We start from the raw sequence: 17,795 nt of genomic DNA, 5'->3' as shown, positions 1-17,795 counted from the left end.
ATGCTTGCAAAAAATGCAAATAAGAAGAAAACATTTACTCAAATGTTTTTCTACAAAAAAAAAGTGAGTGTAAAGTAGAAACTGTTAGAGAGAGAAACAGGATTGCAGGATGGCAGAGCAGTAAATGTCATGATAGGAAAAATACGGGGCCGGGATGTCTCTGAGGGCTGTGCAGTGAAGCATCTTTACAGCAGCAATGATCTAGAACAGGCCGCACAGGGTCAGAGGGCTGCAATACATACAGGGAGTTTCATCAAAAGGCCACACACTGTCACAAACTAGCATCTGCGCACACACAAACACACACACAATCACAATTTCTTCTCTGTTGCTCCCCAAATAGGCCTCTCATCTGTGGAATTTTCACAGAATTAGAGGGCAATTTCTGCATTGCAAACATTCTGGTTTATCTGGGTGGTATGACCCGAACCTCTGGGTCAGAAGAGGGTCTCCAAGGAAAAATGCTGAACACCTGTTAACTTGTTAGTGATGCCCTCAATTAAGCACGCACACTTAAAGAGCTCCAAGAGTGATGATGTTAACCACAAAATTGCCAAGCCTATCCATACAGCTGCTGCTAACTGGTTCATTTCACAGTGAAGCCAGGTGGTGTGAGCCTATAATTGAGACCCAGTTTTTAATGTTGTAAAAGCACAACCTTACAAGAGTTCTGAGGAAACTAATTGAAATCTGCCACTGCTGTCTATAAGAAGGGCTCTTCAAGCCCCAGAACATACGCGGGGCAAAGTGTGTGACAGAAAAAAATAATTTCATCATAAGGATGTTGGAGCCTCAGGATTAACACACTGAGGGAGCATTGTGACCTCTCTCTCGCTCTCTTTCTTTCTCGCTTACTATGCAGCCTTTTCTTTTTTATGTCTAACTACGGCACAAAAGTCTATCAAGTTTTAAAAATCTTCTAAAGAAATAAGTTATGTCTTCTTAGAATAGTGGATAGTGGATGGTGTATAAAGAACAAGAACAAACTGATAAGGCTGGTACACAATAACAGTGAGGGGGCTTCATTGATTTTCATCAAATGTCTCAAACATCTTCCGATGGTGTTGAAAATATAATCTCCACAATTGCATGAAAAACTCTTTCTCGCCTCATTTTGCCCATGTTTCTTTTTTTTCTCCACTTATTTGCTTTTTCAAACCATAATGGCTCTACTGCTCTGTTGTCGCTTGTGTATGATGTTGGATTTCTGACTCTAAAGAATGGATCTTTTGAAATCAAATTGCTATACGTGTGCTGAATATCCCACTTAGATTGCTTCAGTCTGCAGTTTGTCTGGACAAACTACACAGAATTACAATCACAATGAAAACCAGAGCACTCGTTTTGAAGATCAGATGGCAAATTAAGAAAAAAAATAAAAGTGCTTTTGGTCTCTTACACTGTCTCTTAATCCATTTAGGTATAATGGAATGTTTAGTTTAATAATCAAACGACAAATTGAGCCAAGCCATTTCTCATCATTGTGCTCATGTGTGTCCTCTAGATGTGCTCTGTATGTTAATGTGGACATGTGAGCCTGAGCTAGCATGAAACATAGTTTTTCTGTGTTTACACATGAAGGGTAAATACCAGTATAAGAGTGTTTACAGCTAAGGTATGGAGGAGCTCATCTGTAACGTTTCATTTAAAACATGTCTATGGAGGTCCAGGAAGAGCCATGCATCTCTCTTAGTGCTTTAAAATGTCACTGACTTAATGGTTACATCCTCCCATCCACTCATTCCAGCTTCTCTGTGTGTGTGTGTGTGTGTGATAGTGACAGAGCATGAGAGAGAATGAGAATTAGAGTGTGTATGCATGCATCTGTGTGTGTGATGTTTCAGCTGCCCTACTCTCTGTGCCTCAGCAGTCAGAATAGTGGCTAGTGGCCCTGACTGCAAATGAGCCAGAGGATGTTTGGGTGAGTGAGCTCATAAAAAGGGACAGGAAAGGCATTTGTAACATGTATTTCACACACACACACACATGCATATATGCAGGAAAAAAGCACATCTAGCACACACACCTGACAAGCATACACACATGTATTAGGTTTGTGTTATCAGTTGAGTGAGCTCCCTGGCACATTGGCAAAGCAGCAGCAGTGAGACGTCCAGAAGCTGCTAATGGCACAGAGTGAGAAAGAGAGTGAGAAACAGACAAGAGGGGGAAGGGGGGAGAAAGGACCTGCCTCCAAAGGAGGGTGACAAAAAAAAAAAAAAAAACTGAATGCTGCAGATAGTACAGCAAGGCTCCCAGTGAGTCTTCACAGTAGTCATTTATCCATGCAGTCATCATTAAAGGAGATTCTACTAAAACTGTTTGTGCATAACATGACATGAATGTTTGCAGCCAAGTCCCCTTAGAGACTGCTTGTCATCAAGATGCACCCAAAGGAAAACTCTTGTATTTTTGGATTTGCTGTGTTATTTTTTATTTTTGTCCCTATAAAAAACTGTTTTCATAAGAGTATCATGGGAGTAATGTGGGAGTTTTAGAGGTGGCTGGTGTCTTATTGATAGCAATGGGTGATTTTATCGGCCACAGCAGTTGTTTAAATGGTCCCCTCTTTTCAGCAGTGAGAGGAAACTGTTCCTCAAAGCAAAATGGAATCATGTTTTTCAAACAAACTGTACATCAGCCACTGTGTTGCATCTATGAGCTTCAAGCCATTATGAACCAATGAAATGTAAATCAAGGATCTTTTAGAGTCCAGAGGAGTGAAATGTAGGCAGGAGAGACGGAGCAGCAGTGCTGGGGTCAACAGTAAAGAAAGACTGCAATTTTACTGCAGGATCAATTAATCTAGAGAAGATCATTTAAACCTGCATCACTACTAATTCTTGTCTAGGGCTAGTTCATCCATATGGAAAGCAGAGTATTCAGAATAACAGGTTTTATCAACAGTGTGCTGATCTATTAAACCAAGATTTTAAACAAGACAAACAAATGTAACAGAGTTTTTTTTTTTCCTTTTGTTTCTGAATACAAATTAAGTGTTCATCTTTCAGTGACTTCCTCTACCTGTTGCTGTGTTTAAAAATGCAGCTATAAGCAACCATCCCAGGAGTAATTGCTGCTCCATCATTTGGGGTGTTTCTTTATTAAGACGCTGCCTTATAGTTTTAAATTCAAGAGAACTGCAAAAAATGTATAAAATGTATAAATAAGAGGTGAATGTAATAAATGGATATATGGTAGGAATGGCAATTTCATAATGTCCCAGTAGGTTTCTCTGAAGTTATGTTCTACATAAACTATTTAACACACGCACACAACATAAGACTGTGTGAGTGGCTTCACGCCATAGCAAAACACAATTAGGGTCGGGGGGGGGGGGGGGGGGGGGGGGGGGACACACTTGTGTCATGTGGTCATTTGGTCACAAATGACAGAACCCTCAGTTCCATACAATCAACACACAAGTTAAATGAAGCTGCTATGAATGCTAAATGTGCCATGAATTCACTGAATATCTATGTGTTATCTACATACAGTATTATCTCCCTTAGCATACAAATTACCCGACATAAATTTCGGAAGCTGCAGTTTCTTGAATGGCCTCTTGAGTCTGGTTTGAAAAGCAAGTCAGCCTACTTCTGCCAAACATTATAGCAGAATAAACATGATTACAACCTGGTACATAAAAATGGGTTCTCCCTTCCAGCTGCACCAGGGACTCATTTTTACCCACCTGTTTGTGTGTGATGGCTTAAAGTGGTTAAAAATCTACAATATAACTCTAAGTGACAGGTGAGCTATCCAATAGATATGTTTGGTCCTTTTGAGTTTTTACTAATATCCATCCCTTGTAAGCTGCTTCTAGCCACAAAAACCCATGATGGAGACAGCTACACATACCAACTTTCCTAATTTATGATCTACCCATGGATCATGAATTAGGAAACCATCCACCCATTGGCTGAAGCAGACACTGTGCAGACTTTGTGCCACAGTGATCTGGTAGGTTAAAATCCATGTAACATCTGGTCTGACTAATTTTGACATTTGTATTTTCACACACATGTCCTCTGAGTAATGTGTACCAAACTTCAGGGACACAGTCTACATGAGAAAAGGGCTTACTAAATTAAGAAAAGTCATAAAATCATAAAAAAAGAAAAAAAAAACTGTAGATGAAGTTAGGGCTAAGTTAGCTTCACTCCTCCCTCATTGCCACACACATGCACACAGTCCGCCCAACCACAGTGACTTCCCTGTATTTTACGACATTCTTCTGGCAACCATTTTTTCCCCCATTCTCATAAGAAACTGAAGCAGCGCAGAGTGGCAACGGATGCTTTCAAGCAGTAAAATAGGTAATTAAGGAGCAAACTTGGATGGGAGGTTAATTGTCCAATGGTGATAATTACATGTCTTTGTTATGCCACTGCTTTCCCAGTGAGCTGTGGGTCAAAACACAAGGCCAAGGAAATCAGCTGGACACAGAGCGTGGGCACATGTATGTGCTTGTCAGAGAGAGAAGAAGATCATTTTTATTATCAACTGATTACATTATCACACCGCCTCCTCAGGCCCTCGGGTTAAAACTGAGGGCCAAGTGTTGTCAGCACTCACACGCACACACACACAAACACTTGCACATGCAAAGTGAGTCACAAACAGAGAGAGTGAGTTTGGCAGAGCTGGAACAGAGAAGTGAATGCAGGGTAAGGTGGCACACCACTGCAGTCGCTGATTGGCTCATTTCCATTTCAATTACACAGCCCAGTGACATTGCAGTGCACACACTGGGGCACTCACTATGAGAGGCAAACATACACACAGCTGCTTGTGCACGCACAGGCCCTGTGCTCACACACTGTACCCAATGCAGTCCAATCAGCCACTTCTCTAAGCTGTGCATCGGTGGCTGCAGACAGACAGCGAGAAGGACAGGGAGAGATAGATAACCTGAGTGGAAGAGAAAGGCAAAAGAAAAAAAAGAGAGAGCAAGAGCTCAGTAGCACCCAGAGAGCAATCCGAGTCATCTAACCAGTTGAATAAGTGAGATTCAATAGAGGTGGAGAAGAGGAAATTCTCAATGTAGTCTGGCCGAGCAGCACACTTGTAAATACCACCGCTCCCAGATGTCAGTAGAACAAGAGGTGGAGACTAATTCCTAACAAGGAATTTTATTAGATTTAAAGGTTTGACACTTTTGGGCTAATAGATCACATATGTAAGAGAGATTATCTTTCATGTTACAGCAAAAGTGAATATCAACACTTTTTTCAACTGGGATAAATGACTGATTAATGCAGTGACACACACAAAAAAAACAACTTTATGTAACCAAAGATGCCTGAAACAATCCTGCTTTGTGTTGTTTAGAGACTTTGCCTTAAACTATCAAAACTATAAGGCTTAAACGCTGCTTTAGGCAATTTGCACAAGAAAGCCAAAGACCCATCCACCACACAATTCTGCTTATTCCTGCTCTTGTCAATTTCTTTATTTTTATGCCTGCTTGAGTTTTTCACACTTCCAAATCCAGCTCATGACCCCAAATCAGATCTATTTACATTATTTCACCTCCCCTGCTGAAATTCATACATCTGATATATTTTCAATTCAGTATCCTCAGGCAATGTTCTGCTGCCTGATAAATCAAATCACAGTAACCAAGAAACTAGAAATACACCGGCACCTTAAAAAGCAATCTGTTGCACCCCACCCCACCAAAAAAATTTTTTGCCTCATGGTGTCGAGTGTGCGTAGACTCATATTGCTGTGTGTGAAGGGAAGAGTATATGTGCAGGTTGTTAAAATGAAGGATCACTTGTTGATTTTGGTCCAGAAGGAAAATATGTTTAGCAAAGAGGAGATGAACTCTTCCTGAACCCTAACTAATCTACACATGCCACAGCCTTTTCAGTGCTTTTCAACACATACGCTACAAAAACGCACATCGCAAACACTTCTCGATATAGTTTTCACAGTTGGCTAATTACAGATGATTGGTTTGGGTCTGAGCATGAAAGAGAAAGAGTTGAAAGAAAATGCACTGACAGACAGATAGAGGCAGGAGGAAAGAAGAGAGAGAGCCTGTTGCACTTAATTTAACTACTTTTTTTTATTTTTTTTTACTGCTGTTAGAAACAACTTGGCTTTCCAGACAGATATTCACCTGTTAACTGATGGCAAAACAGTATAGTGGTGAAAGGAAAGACAGATGAAGGACTGATAACTGCACTCTGTACTTCCAACTTAAAGTCATCCTGACTGTAAGATTCCTGACAATTCCATACTTTCTGCAGTTTTACACCTTGAGATGGAAAGCTAATTTTCTTTTTTTCTGAGGAAGTAGCTAGAATGAATATCACCCATTTCTGAGACACTGATTTTACAGCTTATAACAAGCTGGTAGAGAAATAGTTGAGTACTAATCACATAAACCACTACCATCTTTAACATGTCGCCATGTTTGAATCAATTCATTAAACTAACTGCTCACAGTGACAAAGATTTTTTTACCCAAAATCATCTTAAAATCTTGTTTTTCTGCTTAAATCTTGGTTGCAACATGTTCTTATTGACTTTAAATAAAAGCTAAATAAACACTACCACGAGATTGGAGATGCCACATAAATATAATTGCTGGGGCAAAAAGACAAGTACTAAGAAGTGGAGTGCTGAAGTCAGAGGAAGAACATGTGAGAATGTGATCTTGTTGTATGAGTTGACAGCTACATTCCTAGCTGGCTAACTGGCCGATAGGCTTACGACATTGAGAGGGGTTCAGAGAGAAGGCACAGTGACATCAGGCATATAGAGTATCACATATTACTGCCTCTGGGACATGGTAGATGGCTGAAGCATGCATGAATGTAGGCATATTTTAATATTTATATGGGTTATCAGACTTAGGCCCAATCCCATTTCACCCCTTGGCCCTACCCCTTACCCCTACCCCTTGCCCCTTACCCCTTAAAACGGAGCTAGAAGGGGTAGGGCTGAAAAGTCCACCCCTACGAATTGGGACACCCCTTCAACAGTCACATACGTCATCAGTAGTCACTAAAGAACATTTTACACAGATACTGGAAGAAACTAAATAAAAAAAAACAATAAATATTAGCCGGCATTGCTCTTAAAGTGTATTCTTAAAGTGTATTCCAGCGTGAGAAATCGGAGGTTTAGCGTGAGAGCGTAAGAAGCCATTCAAATGCACGAGACTAACGGCCGATGCGTGAGAGTAGCCCTGTAAACAAACGCAGCGTACCGGCTTGCACAGTGGTTCACCACGGTCTCGTGCTGCTACATGCTGCTGTCAAACATGACATGAGAGAGATCACTCCACAAGAGCGTTCAGTCGAGATACTGCATAGTGAAACCTGTTGTCATACACAGTCTATGGTGCAGTAAGATGGGGGGGGGCTAATGAAAACTATCGCGGCGGCAAACTTGTTGCGCTCATTTTTTCGTTACCGTGCAATTAATTGACTTATTGCTTATCGACAGGCATATGTAGGACGCAAAGTACGAATTTTGCATGCCATTAAAATTAATCGTGTTTGCTGGTATACGCTGTTTTCTCTGTGCCTTTTTTTTTTTTTTTTTTTTTTTTTGCGAGTGTGTGTTGTCCTGCATCTCAAGAAAGCGTGATGTGCGTAGAAACACTTGCTTTCTCATATAGAACAGGAAATTTTTCATACCCCTCCGTTTCAAGTGTGCCTCTGAAAAATCTTCGTTTGAAGGGGTATATAGCCCTACCCCTTACCCCTACCCCTCGGTCCTAAAAGGAATTGGGACACCCCTACCCCTTCACGTGAACGCGCAAAACGAAGGGGAAGGGCTAAGGGGTAGGGCCAAGGGGTGAAATGGGATTCACCCTTAATGGACAAACACACACACATATAAGTGTGTAGCTGCTGGTCATGGTGCATTTTATTGTGTCCATCTGCTGTAGCTTTATAGATGGTGTACCTCAAGGCACATAACAGGTGGTCAGCCCAGTATAATATACTGACTGTCAGCAGTGCATTCCTTCATCTCTCCCTCTCACATCTAGTTTCATTCCCTCTCATATCTAGAGCCTGTTAAACATCTCTCCATCCTATACCTCCTCTTTGCCATCACTCATTTTTTCCACCCTTTCTCCCTCCACCTTCACCCTTGACTGTGATCTTACAATATTCATTTCTGCCATTTATGTCTGTCAGTGCTCATTTTGCCCCAGGGAGACAATGAATTAAGAGCAGTGACAGACAAGTTCTTGTTCTGCTCTTGGTGCTGAGTGAAACGGCGAGATGTAGGGCTCCAGTAAGTGTTTGATGTAGTCAGCATCAGCATACTGCAGCTTAAGTCCAAAACAGGGGGGGGGGGGAGGCAGACAGATACTTCCTCTGAGCTCATCTACTCACTACTCTGCCAAACAACCTTTTTTTATGGGTGTGCAGCACTGATGTGTGTACACTATATGCATGAGTGAATGACCGAGTATGTGTATATGGGTCTGTGTATATCTGTGTGTAAAAGGATTTCTTTATGTGTTCCCTCATCACCAAGGGAGTCGGGGAAAAATGACACATCCCCCCCTACATCCTGTCAGGCCCTGGGGCCATTCTTCTGAATCATTGCTGCCCCAAACCCACTTCAATCCCTTTGTAAATACTGTTCACTTTGACATGTTTACTAGGACCAAAGTAGATGTGTGTTTCCTTGCTTGTGCTTGTGTGAGCTTTTCCACGGTCACACATGGGCAGTAAGTATCAATTAATAGCCATGTATCACCGAGTGGTGAGACGTGTCGGCCATTAATCATAAGTCATTGTTTTATGGTGACAAGGAGTTTGGCAGCTGGGACAGAACAGGAGCAATGAAACGGCTTTGAGCCATGTAACATGTCTAACTAATGTTAAAGAAAGGGGAGAAAGGGACATCCTTTACAACAGAGTTGAAATATTGGTCTAAACCCTGAATGGCAAGCTGGTTAGCTTGCTATGACTAGTTTCCAGGAGGTTGGATAAACACAAAAACAGCACATGGCTGCTGAGAGTACCATGTGTCTGCAATCATTAATACATAGTAAGTGACATACCTAAACACCTTGATAGGTGGGGCTGATACAGAAGTGTAAACAAAGAAAACATTCCCAGGTGCACTGTTGCATCTCTGAACAGTAATCAACCTTGCATAAAGCCCCTAGTGCAAAGCTTAAATAGACATAAAATGGTCTATCCAAACTGGATGAAGCAGTAAGTGGACTGAATAAAGAAAATAAGGTTGTTTTAATTAAAATATGCACCATGGTGCTCACAATAAAGTGGTAAGAAAAATTGTGTCTTTCAATGCAGTCAATAAAGTTTCTTAAAAAATGCATGAAATTAATATTTTTTCTGTAAATATGCTAAATCTGCTGTTTATAAATGTATACAAAACATTGTGATGCAAAACATCGGTCAATCTAACCAGACAATTAAACCACATGTACAAACTCTATTCAAGCAAGACTAGTGGTTTGGCACATCTAACCTGGCTCAAACCTCACAACACAGATTCCAGCATTTCCAGATTTCTATTAATGAAAATTATTTATTTTTGACATCTAAAGCTAAAGAATTATTTCTTGGTTGATCTAAGAAACAACAGAGGGAGGAATTAAAAAACAGTTCACTCGTCACCCACAGCTATTACAAGCATCCCCCTCTTCCTTGCCATATCCACCTCTTTTGGCCCACCTACACTGTCAGCCCACAATCTTCTGTTTGCTACTATGTAAACCCTCCACTGTCTCTCAGGACAAAAGATCAGAAAATGGTTGGAATGAAGTAAGTAGAAAACTGGCAACAACCTCTGAAAAAAAAGGCATGTATAAAGGCTTAAATGCTGCAAAAGATGGAGCAAAGCATGAAGGGAAAGGGTAAATATGTGGGAAGCAAGATGAAAAGAGAGAGAGCGATGATGAAAAGAAAGAGGACACAGACAAGTATATGTTTCTCGCTTGTTTTATCTCACCAGTTGCACTGGTCATTAAGACTCTCTCTCTCACACACACACACACATACACACAACACACAAATCAATTTAGTGATCCCTATTTGTTGTATATCTATACTCTAAATACACAAGGGAAAACACGCATACACACTGACCTTCAAATAGGTTGCCATGGAGCTGTGACAGGATAAAACCCTTGCCCCTTTCAAACTCAACAAACCACTAGCAGTGCACGGTGTGTTACTGTGTGCATGCATGCACGGAAAGTGTGTGAGGCTTTTTGAGTGACTGCAGAGGATGTAGGATGAGGTAGGTGTGTAAAAAGGGAGCAGTGGGATGCCAAATGCTTACCCTTATGTGTTTATGTTGGTTTATAATTGCTTTAGTGAAAGGCTGTAGTTATACTTGTCTGTCTATGCATCATGGTTGGCATGTGTATTTTATGCATTCCTTCTTTCCTTTAGGGATTTATTTCACAAACATGAACACCCTACAACAAATCTTTCCCACCATCTTAAATTTATCTTCAACTTTGCTTGTTGGTTTAAAATATAATATGTTTACATTGTATTTATCTATTAATTTATCTATCAATTTATTTAATCAAACTAAGCTAAATTGGACAAACCTTTAAATATACATTTCTACTTGTTGTCTGACCGTTGACAAATATTCATTTTTATTTTGTATCATACAGGTAAAATGATCAAACAAGAATAGCATAACTTTAGATAATTTGCTATTTTTTTTTTATTTTATTCTCCTTTATGTAAATTTTATATCTTTAATTAACTATTTTTACCTATTTGTATTACATTTTATTTTAAATAGATTAATAATTACCATAGAAATAACCGTGGCACCGAACATGCAATACACATTGTACTTCATTTTAGTCAAAAGTGTCTGTGAAACAAACTTAATTTAATGTAATATCTGCTACTTACTGACATGCTGTATAACTGTACAATTGCTCATTAAGAGGACAAAACAGAGATTAAAACAGTTGCTCAAAAAAAAAGTCTAATTTATCCTGTTTGTAGTAAACCTCTTGGGAGATCATAGTTTCTTTAAAGTTTTGGATTAACTGAATATTTGGTATGATTTATACCCCCAAAAAAACTGGGTTATGTTAACCTGAGCATTCACACTGAGTGCAAACTACTAAGCAAAACTTGTTGGGATTTTGTTTTTGTTTTTTTTTAAATAAAAACCTTTTTCTCTTGGCTGATTTTTCTAACTGTTCGGCTGTAATCTATATCTTTCCTTCTACAATTCTTGCACAGCGGAGCTAATTGTAAATATGGCAAAGTATTTCATTTAATGGACTTTGCTTGTTCTCCCCTAATGAGAGGATATATTAACTGTTCTTTTTTTACACTAATTACTGTCTTTAGGCAATATAAAGGCAGTGAAGTGAAATGCCGTACAACACTGTAATCCTACATTAGAGGAAACCAGTCCATGATCTGAACACTTCCCAGCTGTTGCTCAATGGACAGAGGAGGGTTTTGAACTCTGTCAGGGTTTCTTGTTCCATTTTGTCTCCAGGAATGCTCATAATAAAAGTATATTATTCCACTGTGCAAAAGGATTTTTTGAATATACTTGTGCCAACAGCGAACAGTGTGGGACAGAACGTTTTGTCACATAACCCAATAATTATCTCTTAATTTTATCTATGTCAGTCTATACAGTGAACAAAAGTTTGGGTGACAAAATAGTCTTAACAACTGAGCTCTGGGACAAGACTGTTGATAGTGATCATCCTGGCAGCCACCCAAGTCAAATTTTGCTATTTTAACCAAATGTTTTTAAAGGGTTAATGATAAGTATCTTAATCTAAACCCGTCATATTAATCTCAGTCAGATCACAAGGACTGCATGGTGGAGCCTTCTCTCAAGATAACTTCAAGTTCAATTATAACTTTTTGACGAACAGGAAACGTGGTTGAGGAGGATGTGGAGGAGGTGATTTCCACTGCATCTGCTGATTGTAAAAGCAGTGTTTTAATAGCACATGTTCACTGAGAGCTGATGAAAGTCCTTCATCCAGTCCTTGTATACATATTTCAATGTCTGTCATGTCACATGTGTGTGTCAGTGGGAGATAAATGGATGCAGAGATATATGGCAGGGTGGTCAGGAGGACAGAGCAGTAGCTGTGACTCCAGGGAGATCGACAATGTTTTTGCCAGCAGGGAGCTGACACATGGGCCTCTTTGCTAATTCCTCATGCCTGTTTAAAAACTATGTGGTCTTTTAGCTCCCACACTATGTACACATGTGTGTGCGTGCCCAGAATATATAAGTCTATACCAATGCAGCAAATTTTGTGTGTGTGCATGTGTGTTTGTTTGGTATGAACAAAGCATTTTCTTGTACCCTCAGGGTCAGCCTCCCATGGAGAAGCTGTCAAGGTCCCAGGCAGGGGGTTAAGTGGTGTGTCGGTTACTTAGACTGGGTGTCTTTTTGTGGGCAATGCTCGTGTAATACAGGGCCACACAGGTCACAATGTAATATAGACATAGAGTTTGCACATAGTCCAACTAACACACACACACACACTGTCGGACTGCATACATGTTCCTAGCTTGGACATGAACACATAAATGGTTAAAAATTAAACTGTGAAGTTCAGGGCTGGTTTACAGTAATCCTTGTGCTGCTCTCTATAAAAGCTTTCCATTACTCAGGTCTTGGTCTGACTATATTTATTTCTGCTTATTCACAGACCTGATTCAGTGTTAATATACAGTCAAGCCCATCTATCCATATACTGGTAAATAAAAAAAACATCATCAGTATGAACGACCTCTTATGAACAATTGGACTCAAAAGGAAAGAGCAACAAAGAATCCCACCTGTCTATAGATACTTTTCATGACTGGCTGAACCTTTTTCTCAGAGGAAACCAAGCAAGCTTCTCTTTGCTGCAACCTGGATCAAACCATGCAAAGTGGTAGCAGTCAGTCCTGTCCTTGTCTTTGATCCTAACTCAGCCCTGTTTAAAAGACCCAGTTTGACAGAGCAGGAACTCTGTCTGTTTAACAAAGCTTTGTGTCACGTCAAACGAGCCGAAAGATGTTCAACATGCCTTTGTTCTGGGCTGTAGGCGGTTAGTACTACAAGCGCGCTGCAAATGTGGGGGGTGACCTTACTGTGTATGGATACATGTGCAAGTTTGTACAGTTTTGTTCATATCTCTGGTGATTTTCTGTATTAATTTTGTGGTATTTGTTCTGATTTTTTATTTCTGAGCATCGAATGAGAAAAACAATATTAATGATATCAAAATCTTTCACAAGAAAGAGGAAAAGCATAGATGTTTTACTTTTATGCACATACAACACAAAACTAAATCTTTCCATATCTACACACACATGCACACACCTCATCAAATCATTCCCCTGATAACAGAGATCCTGATTGATTCTTACCTAATCAAATCTAGTTCTTCATTCTAACTCATTGACCTAGTTTAGTTTCCCCTTTGGGGGGATACCAAAGGTTTTGGCACTAAAACAAGGTCTGTAGGTCACGCCTTAGAGGGTACAGGCTACATTTTTCACACTTCCAACTGTGAGTTCATGAACTTCTGAACTCATCTTGCAGAGTAAGAAACTGAAACAATAACCTTTTCAGAAAGAGAATGAAATTTCAACACATAGATGAGATTTGTTGTAGTAGAAAGCTATTTAGATCCTCTGTGCTCTTTATTTATGCCTGCAAGTTGGTGTGTGCAAACACAGAGAAATACACGCACAAAGAGGGTTTTATGGAAGCATGTGGTGACACGCTGTGGATGGGTTTTGGGAGGTTCACCGACATGTGTGGTCTAAAGTTAGCGCAGTTGGAAAATGCCTTCCGTCCTTGTGTCCATCCATCCCTGAACACACACTCTTCTCCAGCTGCCTCCTCCATCTCATCTCCTGACCTAAGCTAGCTGTCAGGACCTCCTGCTTCAGCACAGCATACTGCACGTTCACCACATGCCATGAATGGGTAAAGCAAGAGCTCGTAAAACAAAATTACTATCAATCCGAATAATAAAGGCCCCTATTAATACTTAACGATAACCACGTGTTGTAGCACACATGGTACATAATGGGGCATCAGTTCAGGCCCAAATTAATTTTGCATCCTTTGAACAATAAATAGTGTAAGTTGACTGTATATTTCAATCTTCTCACAGTTTACTGCAGCAGTGAAGTTGAGATTTTAATTTATTACAAAATAATCCCTCTTTCCAGCCCTCTCTCTTCCGCCAGTCGTCCATTTTGTGTCTGTTTCATTCCACCTGCTGCTTTTTCTCCACACACTGACAGTAGTGTGTCGAAAGCCTAAACTGCCTGGTATTGATGTCCCCATCATGGCACAGCAGGGGCCCCTTCATCACATACGCACAGATGCCTGGGTGAGATGTCCCTGTTGAGGCATTAGTCAACTGTGTGTGAGCTGTATGTGCAAAGAGACAGTCTATATCAAGTCAGAAGCGAAGGCTTTGTGGCGTTAAGTAAATCCTCCCACAGGTGTCAGGGATCAATTCAAACACTAATCATCTCAAAATCTAATCCTACACCCTCACCTGGATCCATTACATAGCTGTTTACAGATGCAGCATTACTTCCCAGATTTTTTTCTTCCCCATCTTAATATTAAGCATTTTTTATCCACTGAGATAAGAATTTCCTAAAATTACAGCCGACCTGCTGCTTCTGTTATAAAAATAAATAAATAAATAAAAGCATCAGGCAGAAATTTGAGGGACTGCGCACAAAATAGAAAACAGAAAAATACGATCCAAGACTAACTTTTTGCTTTTTTTTTTTTTTTTAAGAAAAATTTAACACAGTAATGGTGTCGGCAGAAGTATTATGATATTTTGGAAAAAGCAAGAATGTCATAAGGTTACAGACAAGAGAAAAAAAATGGAAGAAGATTATCAAAACAATGAAAATCATATCTTATAATCTAATTGACCATCTCTGCGGTTCAACACATCAGCATGCAGTATGAGCCGTGCACGGTGGGTGGGTTTAATATCTGACTCTGGCTTCATGCTGTTCATGCTCATGAGAAAGAGAGAGTGAATGAGGCAGAGAAACGAGGCATCTGTTAAACCACAGAGAGTGCTTGCACATCTCATTTAAGCAAATTTGACAGATGACACTGGATCAAAGCAATACCAGAAACAATCAGTGTTTCACAAAATGTTACAAAAGTCGAAGCTTAACTCACTGCCTGATATTAGATGTTTTTTCAGACACTCACTGACACACACACACACACACACACACACACACACACACACACACACACACACACACACGGCCCTGATTTCATATATTTCTTGATGAGTGATGAAATATTTGAAGTGGAAGCATCATGAATAAACAGCAGAGGAAATGATTGACTGGAAATCTTATTCATTGGGAGGATGGTGCAGGGGTCAGAAAGGGGACAAAAAGTTGAGTTTAATCTTCCACATGCTTTCTAGTCACACTAGGACGGCCTTAAATGAAAGTGAACGCACAGGAAGGCACACCAACACATTTAAACATGTACGCAAGCATGCAAATGCACACAAGCACATAAACAACAGAAAGAGCTCACACCCTGCAAACATAGACAAGATATTTTTTTCTATACATGCATCTTGTTGGGTTGCTTAGATTTTCATAATCAATATGTACACTTAACAACACAAATACTCTCTCAATTGAAAAAACTAAAAAAAAGTGCAGGAGAAAGAAAACAGTGGAAGGGGGGAAAAAACACCCTGAAATGCATACACTTAGGGGACAGCGTAATAAAGCAGACATATACCTCTGAAGCTATGTGTGCTCCTGCATAAAACATCAGGCATTGAGTATTTTAAGTGCCTCTGTTGTAATCAGGCTGTGGCCATAACAACTCCCATAAAGGCCTGGTGAGAGTAGCTGAAGGTCCATTTAGGTGTCCAGAACAAAGAGCATCACTTGATCAATAGACAACCTCGTTAGGGCGATATGCTGTGGCGGGCAAATTCGGAGGCACATGGGGATGATGGGAGGTGGTGATGACAGGGGGAAGGGGGTGGATGAAAGACCATCTACATGGTGCTGCTCTGTGCACCTGGGTTTTAGGTGAAAGGCAACAAAAGATAAAATAATACACCAACATGACAACATTTACAAATAAATGCCCAACAATCATTGAGTTTTTTGTAGAAAATAAACAAACAAAAAAAAAAACTAAAACTAAATAAAAAGAAAAAAAACACTAATTAGCCCTGTGTGTTTTATGTCTGCACACATATTTGTGTTTGTGTGTTTGTGCGATCGCAAGCCACTAAAAGCTCTTTAGGGGCACCTTTGGGAGCTATCCTTCATGACTTATCAAGTAAGCAGACAGACATAAGTGAGCGTGCACATACACATATACACACAGGCACAAACACTTACATGCACTTATACACACAAAGTGGATCCTTAATGAACCCTTGTCAGTTTGAAGGGAACAAAGGTGAAAGAGAAAGAGGAGAGGGAGGAGGGGCAGATAAATAGACAATGTAAAAAAGAAGACTAAGCCCGGAAGTGAGGAGGGAACCAAAAGGGAGGTGTGGTGTTAGAGGGGCCCCACCCAAGGCTGTTTGGCCTTGAGATCGATCGCTTATCACTGTCACCTAATCTGTCCATCTCTCCAACCCACCCCCACTCTCTGTTTCCTCCCTCTCTCTCCATCTTTCTCTGGTGCAGAAAGGTGTAGAGAAAATGAAGGGTAGACAGAGATATAGGGAGACAGAATGATGGAGTGTGTAGCTTCCATGAATAGAATTAGAGGGGAGTAAGAGGGAGAGGAAGTCAGTGTGTGGAGATGGAGTAAGAAACAAAGGCAAATAAAGACCAACAGGAAGGGAAGTGGAATGACAGTAGATACCAAGTGACAAAGAAACAGAGGGAGTGAGAGAAATGATCTGCAGCTTACCAATAAATCTATAGTAGATATTTTCAGGATGGGCAGCAGCACACAAAAAGACTAAAACAAAGGCACCAATGGCAGTCAGATATTTGGGTGGGACTACTTCACAAATTAATCTGTATCTTATCTCATAAGCATGAACATAAATAGTATTCGCAGAAATGTTTTAATCTATACACATCATAGTGTATGCACAACAGTTTTCTCGACTCACAATTAACGCATGCACAACTACTACTGGACAGCAAGAAGCTCTTGTTTGTTCTTTGTCGGTTTGGCTGAACATAGGAAATAAAAAGGTATAGATAAACTAGTTTATGTGAATGCGTAACAAAAAAGGAGCAATGGTACATAGTTTAGACTACAACAACATGTTTCTTGTTCACCTTTCTAGCACATGAGCACAAATTTTGGGGCTGATGGCTGCACAGGGAGGTTCATGCTGACCTTAGCAAAGTTGGACAAGATGTGGAAATGGCAGCTTTGGAGTTATAAACCTCCGTAATTTAACTTGGGGTGCCCCCAAACAGCATCCTGTTTTTAATCTGCCCTACTGACATTTATGACTGCAGTGACATAAATCTAAATATTCAACATATGTGAACGTATCAGCTTCACAAAAAGCATGTTGTTAGGAATCCTTCTTTCACACAGTGCAGCAGGTAAATTGCTGCTGCAGCTATTGCAAACAGCTTCCTCTTTCATTTCTCCATCACCTCGTCATCCTCCTTTCCATCCTTTCCTTCCTGTTACTCTCCCCTGTTATTACCTCACTCCCATTCTGAGCCTCCTGGCTGTCTTTTGGCAGCATAGGACAGTTGACAGATGAGAAGAAAAAAATAAGAGATGGCACAATAGCACATCGAGGAGAGAAAGATGGGACTTGTTCG

The 17,795-nt window shown here is 40.2% G+C and overlaps 1 protein-coding gene across 2 annotated transcripts in view; it reads right to left on the bottom strand.

Moving 5' to 3' along the window:
* efna5b (ephrin-A5b) overlaps positions 1-17,795 on the bottom strand; it is a 93,596-nt gene that overhangs the window by 24,125 nt on the left and 51,676 nt on the right. The gene's annotated exons all lie outside the window — the stretch shown is intronic.

This window comes from Melanotaenia boesemani, chromosome 11, assembly GCF_017639745.1.
Source record: "Melanotaenia boesemani isolate fMelBoe1 chromosome 11, fMelBoe1.pri, whole genome shotgun sequence".
NCBI classification, from domain to species: domain Eukaryota; kingdom Metazoa; phylum Chordata; class Actinopteri; order Atheriniformes; family Melanotaeniidae; genus Melanotaenia; species Melanotaenia boesemani.
This window is presented reverse-complemented; position numbering and strand designations above follow the sequence as displayed.